Consider the following 18,785-nt stretch of genomic DNA (forward strand, 5'->3'; position numbering starts at 1 on the left):
ATACTTGTGGGTTATCACTTCCTGAAGAAGAACGTTGCCTCTATGACAACTGAAGAACTTGTCACTATTCAATCTGAGATCAAGAAACTCAGTGATGAATTTGACGCATACCGCGCTGATTGGCCGGGAGCCAAGGTCCGTTTTGTGAAATTAGCTGAAGGACTCACTAAGAATGTTGCAGCTCCAATGCAACAAGAAATTCCTCAGGCTGAGGCATTTGCTCAGCCTGCAGAAGAACATGCCAGCACCGCTGATGAAAATCAGGCTGCTGATGAAACTGCTAGTGTCAGGGCTGATGACTGCATTCCAGCCTGTGATGACTCTGCCAGGGCAACCACTAGTGTTGCGCCTGAAGAAACTGTCAGGACAGCTGAAGCTTCAACGACTGTGCCTGAAGAAACTGAAGATGCCAGGGCAACTGCATCAGTTGTGCCTGAAGTAATTGAGCCAATTTCCTCTGCTCCTCCTGCACCTACCTCTAGTCCAATTCTTCCTTCTGCATCAAGAAGACCAAGGCTGCAGAGCGCGCAGCTGTGAAGAAAAGGAAAGCATCAACCTCATCAGAATCTTCAGCTCCGAAGAAGATGAAGAAATTGACAAGCTCATTTGCAAATACGATTGATGTTGTTCCTGTCTCAAGTATGCCATCGAAGGAACTCGTTCCTTTTGATGAAGAATATGAGATCCCAAGTGGATCTGATGATGATATTCCTTCTACTGCTTCTTCAGAGCAGTTGGATGAAGAAATTGAAGCGGATGCAATCCCTTCAACCCCAATCGTCTCATCGCCCATGCAGCAGTTCACTGCTGAAGAGGCCGGCGTTGAGGAAATGAGTGAAGAAGAAGATGTGGACATTGGGAGTACAACACCAGTGATGAATGATGACTTTTGGGAAAGTCAGCATCCCAATTCTCCTCTGTTCACACCTCTGCAACAAATTCCTCAGTCCCCAGTAAATACTGAAGTACAAATGGGATCTGAAGAACCTCATGCCACCCCGTCTGTCCATGAAGAGATTCCAGCCACTAGTGCTGAAGAAATTGTTAATGAAGGATTGAAGGCCCACGCTGCCACAGAAAAAGAAACTGAAATTCCTCAGCCTGTGGATCCTGAGATTGCGCTTCCTGAGGTGGTGATGCAATTGACCGATACTCCTCAGCCCAAGCCAAAGAACCCCTTCTCAAAGAAGCAGAAATTCAAGGCTGATGACTTCTTTGGCGAGCATGTGTTCTTCACCGACTATAACCCATATGACTCTACTCGTCTTAGAAGGAAGCGTTTCTGGACTGCCAGCCAAGCCAATTTCTATTCTTCACTGCTTTTCAACAAAGACAAAGTCTTCGACCACGAGCATATTCCTCACGTGGACATGGAATCCCTGCCTTGCTTCACCCCAGTCCTCAGTGTGCTTCATGATGCAGGACTACTCAACTTTTGCACTGACATTGTTGATTGGAATGAAGAGCTAATTCTTCAATTCTATGCAACACTGCACATCACAGGAGATCCTGACGATGTGAACTCTTGGGTTTTGGACTGGATGACCGAAAATACTCACAATAAAGCACCAGCCTCTGAATTGCTTCATGCCTTGCCAATCAGTCCTCCCCTTGACGGCGCTCATTGCCTCTACCATGAACCGGAACTTACTGCTCATTACATGCAAGTATTGATGAAGCCGCTGAAGCCCGGTCAAGCCCCAAGGACAGTCTATCGCATTCTGACGAAGACTTTGAGTCCTATCAAAGGCCACGACTCGACTGATGAGGAAGTCGTTGGCATCATGAAGAATCTGCTGTTCAATATCATGCATGGCATTCCTGTCAACTATCATGATTTCTTCATGAGGACTCTGGCAAATGTTGCACTCTCTCCGTTTGAGTTGAAGTCTTACGCTCCTTGGATTATGAGATTCCTTAGATCAAGGTCTTCACTCAACTACAAAGCTGACACACTCAACCATGGCAGCTACTTGCCCCCCATTGAAGTCCTCAAGCGGACATTTCCTCGGCTGATGAAAAGGGCAAGGCACCTGCTATTATTGATGAAGGCATTCGTCCATTGGATGGTCAATTCCGCAAAGCTGCTTCTTACTCCACCAATGATGACTCTGCCACTCATGATTCTGCCAATGCTTCCAAGCCAAATCCTCAAGCCACAGCTCCAAGAGTGATGACTGACCGTGAGCTTCTCCTCAGTCTTCACCAGAAGGTGGATCAAAACCACAAATGGGTTAAGCATCAGTTTGGCTCTATTCTTCACAACATGACTGCTACACATAATGAAGTGAAGAAAAACCATTACTACCTCCATGAGGTCTTCGGTCGCACCTGGGCTGTTCTGTCGCATATGTATGTTGAAGAAGATCTGAAGCAAATGGGTCTCAAGGAGGACTTTGACTGGTCTGCACCACCAGCAAAGAAATTCAAGAAGGTCAAGGTTCCTTCCTTGGTGGCCAGCTCCTATTCTTCATCGCGCGAAATGGATGAGCATGACGACTTGAACGACACTGCGGCAGGCCCTACTTCAACAACCGACCCCAACAACGCTGGCGCTCCTTCATCATCATGATATTCTTCAGGGGCGTTAGTACTCATTTTTGATCCTTTTGGTCATTCGATGACAAAGGGGGAGAAATTTGAGTTAGTCTTCAAGCGGGTCTACATATATGGGCGTTTTTTTGCAAGTTACAACTCTCGTTCTTCTGAGACTTTATTTGATCGAGTTGTAAACTTAAACTCTATGGTGGTCTGATACTTTTCTGAGTTATTTTGCATGCTTATTCCTCATATATGTTAATGCACGCATGCTGAATTACATCAGTCACCATATTTCATCATGCTTTTCAAATTCTTCATATTATATGTCAAATGCGTGTATGAATTACAAGATATAGGGGGAGATCTCCATGATTCTACTCTTCAAGTGTGCATTGCTTCAAAAGCAAATTCCTCACCGTGCACATCTTCAGGGGGAGTTCTTCTATATCTTGCAATCAAATTCCTCAATGTCAGTATTTACACTTCATATGTTTATCCCCGTTGAAAACTTAACCTATATTGTCATCAATCACCAAAGGGGGTAGATTGTAAGTGCATCTAGTGCCCCTTAGTGATTTTGGTGTATTGAAGACTTGGTTAAGGGTCTAATGTGTTTGTGAGTGTACACAGGTCTATAAGTCTATGAGGAGTTTGATATTTACAGAGAAAGTCGACCCCTAAAAATGAATGTCTTCGACTGAAGACTTTGGATTTTTGAAGACTTTCTGAAGACTTTGAAAGTGAAGAAATTGGTGTGACCTTGAAGACGTGGTATTCATTCGAGGAACATGAAGCGTGAAGTCTTTTGTTTTCATAGTTTCGTTTTCCCCTTCTTGAGTCATAGGAAACACCGTACTGTTAAAGGGGGTCGAGGAAATACTAAGGAAAAATTTCCTAGTGATGCTCAACTCAAAATCCTACACCTACCAATCCCTTCGAGTGAAGCCATTGGAAATCTCATGCAGTTCAGTCAATTTCTTCAATGACAGAGACGAAGTTCTTCTGGTCTCTGAGGAATTTGTTCTGAATGAGGAGTTAGGAATTCGCCAGTGCGGATTGCCTACAAGTGAGGAACATGATAGCCCTGAGGAATTTGATAGTCAAATTTCTGACCGTTGCTGTGCTATGCACCAGCTGTCCCAAAATTTCTACCCACCTAATGGTCATATCATTGAAGGGCATTTATGTCTTATCATGTCGGGCTGCTCCCTAGGCTATAAATAGCCACCCCCTACAACCACTAGCTGGTTGGCTGTTCCGAGAGAAACGGACACTTGTCATTTGAGAGCATCCCATCCTCCGAGGACTTTGAGTGAAAATCATCAAGTGAGGAAACCCAAACCCAAACACCTACAAACCCAAAGTGATTGAGCATCACTGAAGAGATTGATCTTGTGTAGATCCGACGCTTGTTACCTTTGAAGACTGTGCATCTTCCAGACGGTTAGGCGTCATGGTCTGAGCATCCAAGAGGAAATTGTGGATCGCCGAGTGACCGAGTTTGTGAAGGTTTGGAAGTGACCTGAAGACTTACCATGAGTGATTGGGCGAGGTCTGTGTGACCTTAGCTCAAGGAGAATACGGTGCGGACTGTGTGTCCGGGACTGTGTGTCCTCAGGTTTAAATACCTAGCCGCTCCAACTAGATGTACAACTGTCGCAATAGTTGGAACTGGTCTACCAAATCATTGTCTTCACCAAGCCTACTAGTTCTATTTCCTCAACTCTTTCATTTCATCATAACTGTGTTGTGTGCTTGTTCATATCTGTTTGAAGACATTGACTGAAGACTTTCTCAATTTCCTCAGTTCAATTTCTTCAGTCTGTTTGTCTTCATCCTGTCTATCCTGTGTTTATGCTTTCTGTACTCCATGCTTGTTTTCATTTCATCATGATGACCATGCGTATGCTCTGTTATGTTTGCATCTGAGTACTTATTCCACTGCAAGTAGTTCTCCGCTTAGGAATTTCCTCACCCTGAAATTCCTCAGTGAATAATTCACAAAAATCGCCTATTCACCCCCTCTAGTCGACTTAACGCACTTTCAATACGGAAACTCATCTGTTACAAAGGGATTTCATTTTTTTAAACTTATTTGAACTCTAGACTTTCAATACAGATTACAAGTCACTTGATCCCACTGATATCCTCGAAAAGTTAAACACTCATGAGTTCCAGCTTGCTGAGAAGAGAGATCTCTATGGTTCGAGCTATGGCAGATGACGTGCCCTGAAGGCCAAGGCTGTCTCTGAATCTGAAGGTGAAGATTCTGGTAGTAGCCTTGGTGATCCTGAAGAACTGAGCCAGGAGCTAGCACTGCTCGTGAAGAAATTCCAGAAGTTCTCAAGACGTGGTCGTTTTGAAAAATCCTCAAGGAATAATGATTCCTCATTCAGTGACTACAAGAAGAGGCTATGCCACAAATGCAAGAAACCCGATCACTACATTCAAGACTGTCCTAAGTGGGAAAAGGAATCAAAGAAGAAGTGCAAGGATTACAATTCTGATGACTCAAAGAAAAAGAAGAAATCTTCAAAATCTTCATCATCAAAATCCTCAAAGTCTTCATCTCACAAGAAGAGCAGCTCTAAGAATGTTCGGGCATTCATTGGCAAGAAAATGGATTCTGAAGCTGAATCTGGGGAACATGAGGAAGACGAGGCATCTGAGGAGTCAGAATCTGGTGTGGCGAGCCTAGCTCCCGCTACTGCGTTCGTCAGCAAGTCCATCTTCAACTCTGAAGAAAATGGCTTCCCCTAAAGGCTGATGAAGGTGACGATGACTACGCTCCCACTTATTGCTTCATGGCAAAGGGTGCCAAGGTATTCAAATATCCCTCCTCTGAATCAAGTGAGGATGAATCTGATGAAAACCTCAAGCCTAGCTACTCTAAACTTGCTAAGATTGCTGTGAAACAACAAAAGGCTTTTGAAAAGGTTCAAAACATGCTAGACAAAAGTGACGATATGTTGGGTGAAGAAATGGATCACACTAAACTCTGACTGAAAGTCTTCAGAGATTTCAGTCTAAGTTTGACAACCTTCAAAGTCATCATAACACTCTCTTATCTGATCATGAGAAGCTTTCTTATGAATTTCTTCAAAGAAAGCAAGATCTTGAAAAGCTAATGGAGAGTTATGAAGATCTTCAGAAGGAGCGTGATTCATTACTTGCTCAACATATCAGCGCTACCCAGGAAGACTTCATTCCTCCATGTTTGAAGTGCATTGAACGTGAATCTGCTAATTCTTCACCTGAATGTTCAAATGCTTCTTCTGCTACAAATTTTTCACCTGTCTCTACTGTCACTAATTCCTCATCTGAGGACGTTGCTAGTATCACTGATGATGCAGGGCTGAAGGAATTGTATATGACAAGCATGTACAAAAGCCTCAAAGGGCATCAGACTCTTTGTAATGTGCTTAAAAAGCAGATCCTCAACAGGAACCCTAGGAAAGAGGGTATTGCCTTTGAGAGGAAAATCAATGCTGATGGAACATATTGGAAGCCTGAGCAGTACCCCAAAACCTCATGGGTTGCTGCAAAGGGAGCTCCAGTAGATCCATCTACTCTATCTGGCTTTACATGTGAATCTCCTCATTCTTCTGATGAGTCATTTGACTCCAACTATAAACTGTTCAAAAATTAGAATGGTGAAGTATTTGCTAGATATGTTGGCACTAACTGGAGGAACGGTTCCCCTATAAAGAAAATCTGGGTTCCCAAAAGGTGCCTTGAAAATCTTCAGGTGAATGTCATCATGACACCACCTGTGAAGAATAGGAACCCCAGATCAAATTCTTCATATGGACCAAATTCCTCAACTGGATCAAAGTCCTCACATGAATATCATCATGCTAAGACCTCTGTTTCGCAGGGAAGAGCTAAGGGCTATGAATATGAGCATTATTCTTCTAATCATTATGTCCATAAATCCTCGAAGAATTTCTCTGCTTATTCATATGCTTATCCTAACTCCTCATATGTGAAACAAAGTGGAATGGCTTCTATGCCACTGTTCTTTTATGGAGCTCGCAGAATGAACTCTTTGCCACCCCTTCAGATGTGGGTGGTGAAGAAAAGGAACTAATCTCTTTTCCGGGGACTGGATACCTGTATATGCTTGAAAGGACGCAAGCTAATCATGAAGAAATTGATCTGATGAATTTGATGTCATATTCTTCACTGATGAAGTATATGAGTTCGTAAGCTGCACTAATTCATCTGCAGGATGATCAACCCAAAGCCAATGAGTGGGTCCTCGATAGTGGATGTACAAATCACATGACTGGTGACAAGAATCTATTGATGGATGTCCCCTTATCTCCTTCACATATTAAGCATATCATCTTCGCTGACAAAGGCAAAAGTCAGGTATTGGGTCTAGGTAAGGTTGCGATCTCAAAGGATTGACACATGGACAAAGTTATGCTTGTCGAGTCCTTAGGATACAACCTCATGTCTGTATCAATGCTTTGTGATCTTGATATGGTTGTCATCTCTGGTAAGTATCGTTGTGTTGTGATCATGGAAGCTGACAATTCCAAAGTCTTCGAAGGCTTTAGGAGAGGAGATCTGTATATTGTTGATTTCTCTACAGGACCACAGTCGGCCGTATGTCTACCTGCAAAAGCTTCAGAAGGCTGGCAATGGCATCGACGACTTGGACATGCTGGCATGAGGAATTTGCACATGCTCGTGAAGAAGAAGCATGTCATTGGCATTGAGAATGTCAAATTCCTCAAGGATCACTTGTGCGGAGCCTGTGAAGCTGGAAAGATGACCAAGGCCAAGCATCGAGCGAAGACATCATGACTACTACTCGACCATTTGAATTGCTTCACATGGATCTCTTTGGTCCTAATCACTATTCTGCATTTACAAATGAAGCATCTCTATGTGGCTTTGTTATTGTTGATGATTACTCTCATTACACATGGGTGCATATTGTCACTTACAAACACATGAAGTGCAGGAAGTCTTCAAACGATTTTCCTCGAGGGCTTCAACCAACTTTGGTGTGAAGATTAAGCACATCAGAAGTGACAATGGAACTAAGTTCAAGAATACCGGTCTTGATGACTATCTTGATGAACTTGGTATTACTCATGAGTTATCTGCTCCTTATACTCCTCAGCAGAATGGCGTCGTGGAGCGCAAGAACAGGACTCTTGTTGAGATGGCTCGCACTATGCTTGATGAATACAAGACACCTCATCGTTTCTGGACTGAGGCAATTGATACTACGTGCCACATCATCAACAGGGTATATCTTCAAAAATTCTTCCAGAATACTGCGTATAAACTCCTCACTGATAAGAAACCCAATGTGAGTTATTTCAAAGTCTTCGGTGCTAAATGTTGGATTGGAGATCCTCATCACAATTCTAAATTTGCACCGAAAGCACATGAAGGTTTTATGCTTGGTTACGGAAAGGACTCGCACACCTACAGAGTCTTCAACAACGTTCACCACAAAGTTGTTGAAACTGTAGATGTGCGGTTCGATGAAACTAATGGCTCGCAAAGAGAGCACCTACCTTCTGTGTTAGATGAACAGTCACCTGAGGAAACTATCAAGTTCAAGGCTACAAAGGATGTTATTCCCACCGAAGAATCTGCTGAAGAAATCATTCCAGAACGTGAAGAAAATCATGCTGTTGCACCTGAAGAAAATGGTGCTGAAGAAAATGCTGATCAAATTCCTCGACGACAACCAGCTCATCCTCGTGTTGCAAATGAAGTGCAGATTGAGAAAATCATCAGCGACATCAACATTCCAGGTCCTCTCACACGCTCAAAAGCTTCACATTTGTCTGACTTTTCTGGGCACTTTGCTTTCGTCTCTATCACCGAGCCCACTAAGGTAGATGAAGCATTTCTGGAGCCTTAGTGGATTCAAGCTATGCAAGAGGAACTACATCAGTTTGAGCTCAACAACGTTTGGGAACTGGTCAATCGTCCAGATCCTCGCAAGCACAATATCATCGGCACAAAATGGATCTACCGCAACAAGCAAGATGAAAATGGCCTTGTGGTGAGGAATAAGGCACGGCTTGTCGCTCAAGGCTACACACAGGTTGAAGGAATTGATTTCGATGAAATTTTTGCACCTGTTGCTAGACTTGAGGCTATTCGCATATTACTTGCTTATGCTAACCATCATGATATCAATTTATATCAAATGGATGTGAAAAGTGCATTCCTCAATGGTAAGCTTGAGGAAGAAGTATATGTTGCTCAACCCCCAGGTTTTGAAGATCCAAAGCATCCTCACAAAGTCTTCAGACTCAATAAGGCCCTTTATGGCCTCAAGCAGGCCCCTCGGGCTTGGTATGATACATTGAAGGAATTCCTCATGAAGAAAGGCTTCAAACCCGGTTCACTTGACCCTACTCTTTTCACTAAATCTTATGTTGGTGAATTGTTTGTGTGCCAAATATATGTTGATGATATTATCTTTGGCTGTACTGACCAACGTTACACTGACGAATTTGGTTATATGATGAGGGAGGAATATGAAATGTCTATGATGGGAGAATTGAAATTCTTCTTAGGTCTTCAAATTCGTCAACAGCGAAATGGCATATTCATATCTCAGGAGAAATACCTCAAGGATGTATTGAGGAAATTCGGCATGCAAGATTACAAAGGCGTCAAAATCCATATGCCCACAAATGGCCATCTATGCACTGATGAAAATGGTATTGACTTCGATCAAAAGGTATACCGCTCCATGATTGGTTCTTTATTTTATTTATGTGCATCTAGGCCAGATATTATGCATAGTGTTTGCATGTGTGCCCGATTTCAAGCTACACCGAAGGAATCACACCATAAGGCCGTGAAGCATATTCTTCGATATCTAGCTCACACACCAACACTTGGATTATGGTACCCCAAGGGCTCGACTTTTGATCTCATTGAATATTCAGACTCTGACTATGCTGGTGATCGTGTGGACCGCAAGTCAACTTCTGGCACATGCCATTTCCTCGGACGATCCTTGGTCTGTTGGTCCTCGAGGAAACAGAAATGCATATCACTGTCTACTGCTGAAGCTGAGTACATTGCTGCTGGTTCTTGCTGTGCTCAACTGCTATGGATGAAGCAAACTCTCAAGGACTACGGCGTCAACGTGAAGAATGTGCCTCTCTACTGTGACAATGAGAGTGCCATCAAGATTGCTCATAACCCAGTTCAGCACTCGAAGACAAAGCACATTCAGATTCGTCATCATTTTCTTCATGATCATGTGTTGAAGGGCGACATTTCTATTGAGCATGTGAAGACTGAAGAACAGCTAGCCGATATCTTCACAAAGCCCTTGGATGAGAAGAGATTTAGCAAGTTGAGGTGTGAGCTAAATATCTTAGAATCTTCGAATGTCCTTTGAAAAGGACACACATCCTAACACTTATGAAAAATTGATGACTTAGATGTGCAACACATGAAGAAACGTTTTTCTTCAATCAATTAAGACTAACACTCTAAGTGTGAAGAAATTAACGAAGAATTTGATTCTCAGAGCCCTACGACAATTGTACGCGGTGTCTGAAATCATCATTCTTACACGGTGGGTCACGCCACCACCAAAAGTTGATAATCTTCAATGAGGAGTTTGATATTTACAGAGAAAGTCGACCCCTAAAAATGAATGTCTTCGACTGAAGACTTTGGATTTCTGAAGACTTTCTGAAGACTTTGAAAGTGATGAAATTGGTGTGACCTTGAAGACGTGGTATTCATTCGAGGAACATGAATCGTGAAGCCTTTTGTTTTCATAGTTTCGTTTTCCCCTTCTTGAGTCATAGGAAACACCGTACTGTTAAATGGGGTCGAGGAAATACTAAGGAAAAATTTCCTAGTGATGCTCAACTCAAAATCCTACACCTACCAATCCCTTCGAGTGAAGCCATTGGAAATCTCATGCAGTTCAGTCAATTTCTTCAGTGACAGAGACGAATTACTTTTGGTCTCTGAGGAATTTGTTCTGACTGAGGAGTTAGGAATTTGCCAGTGCGGATTGCCTACAAGTGAGGACCATGATAGCCCTGAGGAATTTGATAGTCAAATTTCCGACCGTTGCTGTGCTATGCGCCAGCTGTCCCAAAATATCTACCCACCTAACGGTCATATCATTGAAGGGCATTTATGTCTTATCATGTCGGGCTGCTCCCTAGGCTATAAATAGCCACCCCCTACAACCACTAGCTGGTTGGCTGCTCCGAGAGAAACTGACACTTGTCATTTGAGAGCATCCCATCCTCCGAGGACTTTGAGTGAAAATCATCAAGTGAGGAAACCCAAACCCAAACACCTACGAACCCAAAGTGATTGAGCATCACTGAAGAGATTGATCTTGCATAGATCCGACGATTGTTACCTTTGAAGACTGTGCATCTTCCAGATGGTTAGGCGTCATGGTCTGAGCATCCAAGAGGAAATTGTGGATCGCCGAGTGACCGAGTTTGTGAAGGTTTGGAAGTCACCTGAAGACTTACCACGAGTGATTGGGCGAGGTCTGTGTGACCTTAGCTCAAGGAGAATACGGTGAGGACTGTGTGTCCGGGACTGTGTGTCCTCAGTTTTAAATACCTAGCCGCTCCAACCAGACGTACAACTGTCGCAACAGTTGGAACTGGTCTACCAAATCATTGTCTTCACCAAGCCTACTGGTTCTATTTCCTCAACTCTTTCATTTCCTCATAACTGTGTTGTGTGCTTGTTCATATCTGTTTGAAGAGTTTTACTGAAGACTTTCTCAATTTCCTCAGTTCAATTTCTTCAGTCTGTTTGTCTTCATCCTGTCTATCCTGTGTTTACGCTTTCTGTACTCCATGCTTGTTTTCATTTCATCATGATGACCATGCGTATGCTCTGTTATGTTTGCATCTGAGTACTTATTCCGCTGCAAGTAGTTCTTCGCTTAGGAATTTCCTCACCCTGAAATTCCTCAGTGAAGAATTCATAAAAATCACCTATTCACCCCCCCTCTAGTCGACTTAACGAACTTTCAATACGGAAACTCATCTGTTACAAAGGGATTTCATTTTTTTAACTTATTTGAAGTCCAGACTTTTTGTGTGTTCAAAATTCACCATTCAAAGCCACATCATCAATTTTCAACCCTTTTTTACTTCATTTGTCATTTTTCAGGCATTTATTGAATTTTTTAGCTATAAGACCCTGAAATTCAAAAGCATTTCAAATGAACTCTGAAAAGGTTGAAAGTTGGCATGGTATCATCATTTCACCCACATAGCATGTGCTAAAAAGTTGAGAGGGTTACTGCAAAAACTAGATGCACTTCGTGTACAAAACGGACAATGTCTTATTTCGAAGTATCAGGGTTTCATACGAAAACTCATCTGTTACAAAGGGATTTCATTTTTTTGAACTTATTTGAACTCCAGACTTTTTGTGTGTTCAAAATGCACCATTCAAAGCCACATCATCAATTTTCAACCCTTTCTGACTTCATTTGTTATTTTTCATGCATTTACTGATTTTTTGAGCTATAAGACCCTGAAATTCAAAAGCATTTCAAATGAACTCTGAAAAGGTTGAAAGTTGGCATGGTATCATCATTTCACCCACATAGCATGTGCTAAAAAGTTGAGAGGGTTACGGCAAAAACTAGATGCACTTCGTGTACAAAACGAACAATGTCTTCTTTCGAAGTATCAGGGTTACATACGGAAACTCATCTGTTACAAAGGGATTTTATTTTTAAAAACTTATTTGAACTCCAGACTTTTTGTGTGTTCAAAATGCACCATTTAAAGCCACATCATCAATTTTCAACCCTTTCTGACTTCATTTGTTATTTTTCATGCATCTACTAAATTTTTTTGAGCTATAAGACCCTGAAATTCAAAAGTATTTCAAATGAACTCTGAAAAAGGTTGAAAGTTGGCATGGTATCATCATTTCACCCACATAGCATGTGCTATAAAGTTGAGAGGGTTAGGGCATGGACAACACATAAAACCATTCTGCTTGTTTGCCTCAGCCACTTCGAGAAACATAATTATGTGTGTCTGTCACCATACATCCATTGCCGGTTCATCTGTGTGCATTATATATAATTATGTATGTCAAAAACCATTACAGGTTCACATGGATAGATAAGTGACCAAATTAATAGTAGTTCATCATCACATGAAAACCAAAGTACATACATTGTTGAAATTGAACAACATATAGCTCTCCAGAGAATCTAGTTAAACCATACATTGAAACTATGTAAAACCTTTCAATGCAACAACAAGTGCGATCATAATCACAACCAAGGTAACAATTGATCCAACGGCATAATGATACCAAGCCTCGGTATGAATGGCATATTTTCTAATCTTTCTAATCTTCAACCGCATTGCATCCATCTTGATCTTGTGATCATCGACGACATCCGCAACATGCAACTCCAATATCATCTTCTCCTCCTCAATTTTTTTTATTTTTTCCTTCAAGTAATTGTTTTCTTCTTCAACGAAATTTAACCTCTCGGCAATAGGGTCGGTTGGAATTTCCGGTTCAACCACCTCCTAGACAAATAAAATCTATGTCACGTTGGTCGGCATAATTGTCATAAACAATAAATGAAGAAAATAGTTATAAAAAGATAATATATACCACATCCGAATCATAGACAGGACGAGGGCCGACGGGGGCGGATACCAAAACCATCGCACTATATAATTACAAGGAATAATAAAAGTAAAAAAATTAGACAAGTATCTATCTGAAGTAAGAATTTTTTTCTTTCAAAAAGAAGAGAAGAACAAGTGGCTCACCACGGTGGTGCCGGCGACGAGATCGGCGCGGGCGATCGACGGCGGTGAAGACGGGGACGGGGCGTGACGGACCGATAAACCTAGACAAATCTTGGGGGAAATGGAGCTCGGAGGTCGAGTTTCGAGAAGAGAAACATTAACTAGTATGGCTCGGACATTTCATCAAACACCTCATGTGCATAGGAGGTGAGCTAGAGCACCCAAATGCCCTCCCCTCACCGGCCAGAAAAAACAGAGCACTGTGGAGTGCTCTGCTGCGGCGATGGGGTATATACAGGCAACTCATTTGTCACGGTTCATGGTTGGAACCGGGACTAAAGCCCAGCCTTCTGTCCCGGTTCGAGCCACGAACCGGGACCAATGGATGTGGGCCCGGAGCGAGGCCCATTGGTCCCGGTTCGTGCCTAGAACCGGGAAAAATGGGTCCAGACGAACCGGGAACAATGCCCACGAGGCCCCGGCCGGCCCCCTGGGCTCACGAACCGGGACGAATGCCTGATACGTCCATTATGCATCATGCTTTTATATCGATATTTATTGCATTATGGGCTGTTATTACACATTATGTCACAATACTTATGCCTATTCTCTCTTACTTCACAAGGTTTACATGAAGAGGGAGAATGCCGGCAGCTGGAATTCTGGGCTGGAAAAGGAGCAAAAATTAGAGACCTATTCTGCACAACTCCCAAAGTCCTGAAACTCCACGGAAGTTATTTTTTGAAATAATAAAAAATAATGCGCGAAGAAAATACTAGAGGGGGCCCACACCCTGGCCACGAGGGTGGGGGGCGCGCCCCCTGCCTCGTGGGCCCGTTGGCAAGCCTTCGGTGTCCATCTTCTGCTATATGAAGTCTTTTACCCTGGAAAAAATCATAAGCAAGCTTTCGGGACGAGACTCCGCCGCCACGAGGCGAAACCTTGGCGGAACCAATCTAGGGCTCCGGCGGAGCTGTTCTGCCGGGGAAACTTCCCTCCGGGAGGGGGAAATCATCGCCATCGTCATCACCAACGATCCTCTAATAGGGAGGGGGTCAATCTTCATCAACATCTTCACCAGTACCATCTCCTCTCAAACCCTGGTTCATCTCTTGTATCTAATCTTTGTCTCATAGCCTGAGATTGGTACCTGTAGGTTGCTAGTAGTGTTGATTACTCCTTGTAGTTGATGCTAGTTGGTTTATTTGGTGGAAGATCATATGTTCAGATCCATTATGCATATTAATGCCCCTCTGATTATGAACATGAATATGCTTTGTGAGTAGTTACGTTTGTTCCTGAGGACATGGGAGAAGTCTTGCTATTAGTAGTCATGTGAATTTGGTATTCGTTTGATATTTTGATGAGATGTATGTTGTCTCTCCTCTAGTGGTGTTATGTGAACGTCGACTACATGACACTTCACCATTGTTTGGGCCTACAGGAAGGCATTGGGAAGTAATAAGTAGATGATGGGTTGCTAGAGTGACAGAAGCTTAAACCCTAGTTTATGCGTTGCTTCGTAAGGGGCTGATTTGGATCCATATGTTTCATGCTATGGTTAGGTTTACCTTAATACTTCTTTTGTAGTTGCGGATGCTTGCAATAGGAGTTAATCATAAGTGGGATGCTTGTCCAAGTAAGGACAGCACCCAAGCACAGGTCCACCCACATATCAAATTATCAAAGTACCAAACGCGAATCATATGAGCGTGATGAAAACTAGCTTGACAATAATTCCCATGTGTCCTCGGGAGCGCTTTTCTCTATATAAGAGTTTTTCCAGGCTTGTCCTTTGCTACAAAAAGGATTGGGCCATCTTGCTGCACTTTATTTACACTTGTTACTTGCTACCCGTTACAATTTATCTTATAACAAAACTATCTGTTACTTATAATTTGAGTGCTTGCAGAGAATACCTTACTGAAAACCGCTTGTCATTTCCTTCTGCTCGTCGTTGGGTTCGACACTCTTACTTATCAAAAAGGCTACGATAGATACCCTACACTTGTGGATCATCAAGACTCTTTTCTGGTGCCGTTGCCGGGGAGTGAAGCGCCTTTGGTGGGTGGAATTTGGTAAGGAAAAATTTATATAGTGTGCTGAAATTTACTGTCACTTGTTACTATGGAAAGTAATCCTTTGAGGGGCTTGTTCGGGGTATCTTCACCCTGACCAGTAGAGCAAATAGTTGCTCCTCAACCTACTGAACCTACTAAAAATGTCTACTTTGAAATTCCTTTGGGTATGATAGAGAAACTGCTAGCTAATCCTTTTGCAGGAGATGGAACATTGCATCCCGATTTACACTTAATCTATGTGGATGAAGTTTGTGGATTATTTAATCTTGCAGGTATGCTCGATGATTTTATCAATAAGAAGGTCTTCCATTTATCTTTGAAGGGAGATGCATTGACATGGTATAGGCTATGTGATGATATGGGATCATGGGACTATAAATGGTTGAAATTGGAATCCCATCAGAAGTTTTATCCTATGCATCTTGTTCATCGTGATCGTAATTATATATATAATTTTTGGCCTCGCGAAGGAGGAAGCATCGCTCAAGCTTGGGGGAGGCTTAAGTCAATGTTATATTCATGCCCCAATCATGAGCCCTCAAGAGAAATGATTATTCAAAAATTTTATGCTTGACTTTCTCACAATAATCGCTCCATGCTCGATACTTCTTGTACTGGCTCTTTTATGATGAAGACTATTGAATTCAAATGGTATTTATTGGAAAGAATTAAACGCAACTCTGAAGATTGGGACCTCGACGAAGATAAGGAGTCAGGTATAGCACCTAAGTTTGATTGTGTTAAATCTTTTATGGATACCGATGCTTTCCGTGAATTGAGCACTAAATATGGACTTGACTCTGTGATAGTAGCTTCTTTCTATGAATCATTTGCTACTCATGTTGATCGCCCTAAGGAGAAGTGGTTTAAATATAATCCTCCCATTGAAGTAAAAGTAGTTGCACCTATTAAAGTTGAAGAAAAGGCTATCACTTATAATGATCGTATTGTTCCTACTACTTATGTTGAGAAACCACCTTTCCCTGTTAGATTAAAGGATCATGCTAAAGCTTCAACTATGGTCAACAAAAGTAATATTAGGACACACAAACCTCCTGAGCAAGTTAAAGTTGAACCTAATATTGCTATGGTTAAAGATCTCTTGGCTGATAATATTGATGGGCATGTTATTTACTTCTGTGATGAAACTGCTAGAATTGCTAAACCTGGTGCTAAAGATAAACATAGCTGTTGTGGGCATGCTTGTTATTTCTGTTAAAATAGGAGATCATTGTTACCATGGCTTATGTGATATGGGTGCGAGTGCTAGTGCAATACCTATTTCTTTATATCAAGAAATTATGCATGATATTGCACCCGCTGAGTTAGAAGAAATTGATGTCACCATTAAGCTCGCCAATAGAGATACCATTTCACCAATTGGGATTGTTAGAGATGCTGAGGTCTTGTGTGGGAAAGCTAAATATCCTGCTGATTTTCTTGTTCTTGGTTCCCCTCAAGATAGCTTTTGTCCCATTATATTTGGTAGACCCTTCTTGAATACTGTTAATGCTAAGATAGACTACAAGAAGAATGTGGTTACTATTGGTTTGGATGATATGTCTCATGAGTTTAATTTTTCCAAATTTCATAGACAACCTCGTGATGAGGAATTGCCTAGTAAAGATGAAATTATTGGTCTTGCTTCTATTGCTGTACCCCCTAATGATCCTTTAGAACAATATTTGCTAGACCATGAAAATGATATGTTTATGAATGAAAGAAGGGAAATATATGAAGTACTCTTTAAACTGGGACCCATTCTGAAACACAACTTGCCTGTTCAAATCCTAGGGGATCCTCCTCCACCCAAGGGTGATCCCGTGTTTGAGCTTAAACCGTTGCCCGATACTCTTAAATATGCTTATCTTGATGAAAAGAAGATATATCCTGTTACTATTAGTGCTAACCTTTCAGAGCATGAGGAAGAGAAATTATTGAAAACTCTGAAGAAGCACCGAGCTGCTATTGGATATACTCTTGATGATCTTAAGGGCATTAGCCCCACTTTATGTCAACACAAAATATTTGGAGAAAGATGCCAAACCAGTTATTGATCACCAACGACGGCTGAATCCTAAGATGAAAGAAGTGGTAAGAAAGGAAATATTAAAGCTCCTTGAGGCAGGTATTATTTATCCCGTTGCTGATAGTCAGTGGGTAAGTTCTGTCCATTGTGTCCCTAAGAAGGGAGGTATTACTGTCGTTCCTAATGATAAAGATGAATTGATTCCGCAAAGAATTATTACAGGTTATAGGATGGTAATTGATTTCCATAAATTAAATAAAGCTACTAAAAAGGATCATTACCCCTTGCCATTTATTGATCAAATGCTAGAAAGATTATCCAAACATACACATTTTTGCTTTCTAGATGGTTACTCTGGTTTCTCTCAAATACCTGTGTCAGCTGATCATCAAGCAAAGACCACTTTTACTTGCCCTTTCAGTACTTTTGCTTATAGACGTATGCCTTTTGGTTTATGTAATGCACATGCTACCTTTGAAAGATGCATGATGGCTATATTCTCTGACTTTTGTGAAAAGATATGTGAGGTTTTCATGGACGATTTCTCCGTTTATGGATCCTCTTTTGATGATTGCTTGAGCAACCTTGATCGAGTTTTGCAGAGATGTGAAGAAACTAATCTTGTCTTGAACCACGAGAAATGCCACTTTATGGTTAATGAAGGCATTGTCTTGGGGTATAAAATTTCTGAAAGAGGTACTGAAGTTGATAAAGCTAAAGTTGATGCTATTGAAAAGATGTCGTGTCCTAAGGACATCAAAGGTATAAGAAGTTTCCTTGGTCATGCTGGTTTTTATAGGAGGTTCATTAAGGACTTCTCAAAAATTTCTCGGCCTCTGACTAATCCCGTACAAAAAGATATACCTTTTGTCTTTGATGATGATTGTTTAGAAGCATTTGAAATACTTAAGAAAGCATTAATTTCTGCACCCATCGTTCAGCCACCCGATTGGAATTTACCCTTTGAAATCATGTGTGATGCTAGTGATTATGCTATAGGTGCTGTTCTAGGGCAAAGAGTTGATAAGAAATTAAATGTCATTCAATATGCTAGTAAAACTCTAGACAATGCCCAGAGAAATTATGCCACTACTGAAAAAGAATTCTTAGCAGTTGTATTTGCTTGTGATAAGTTCAGACCTTATATTGTTGATTCTAAAGTAACTATTCACACTGATCATGCTGCTATTAAATATCTTATGGAAAAGAAGGATGCTAAACCTAGACTTATTAGATGGATTCTCTTGCTACAAGAATTTGATTTACATATTATTGATAGAAAGGGAGCTGCGAACCCCGTTGCAGATAACTTGTCTAGGTTAGAGAATATTCTTGATGACCCACTACCTATTGATG

The sequence above is a fragment of the Aegilops tauschii genome, chromosome 5 (genome assembly GCF_002575655.3).
Source record: "Aegilops tauschii subsp. strangulata cultivar AL8/78 chromosome 5, Aet v6.0, whole genome shotgun sequence".
Lineage (NCBI taxonomy): Eukaryota > Viridiplantae > Streptophyta > Magnoliopsida > Poales > Poaceae > Aegilops > Aegilops tauschii.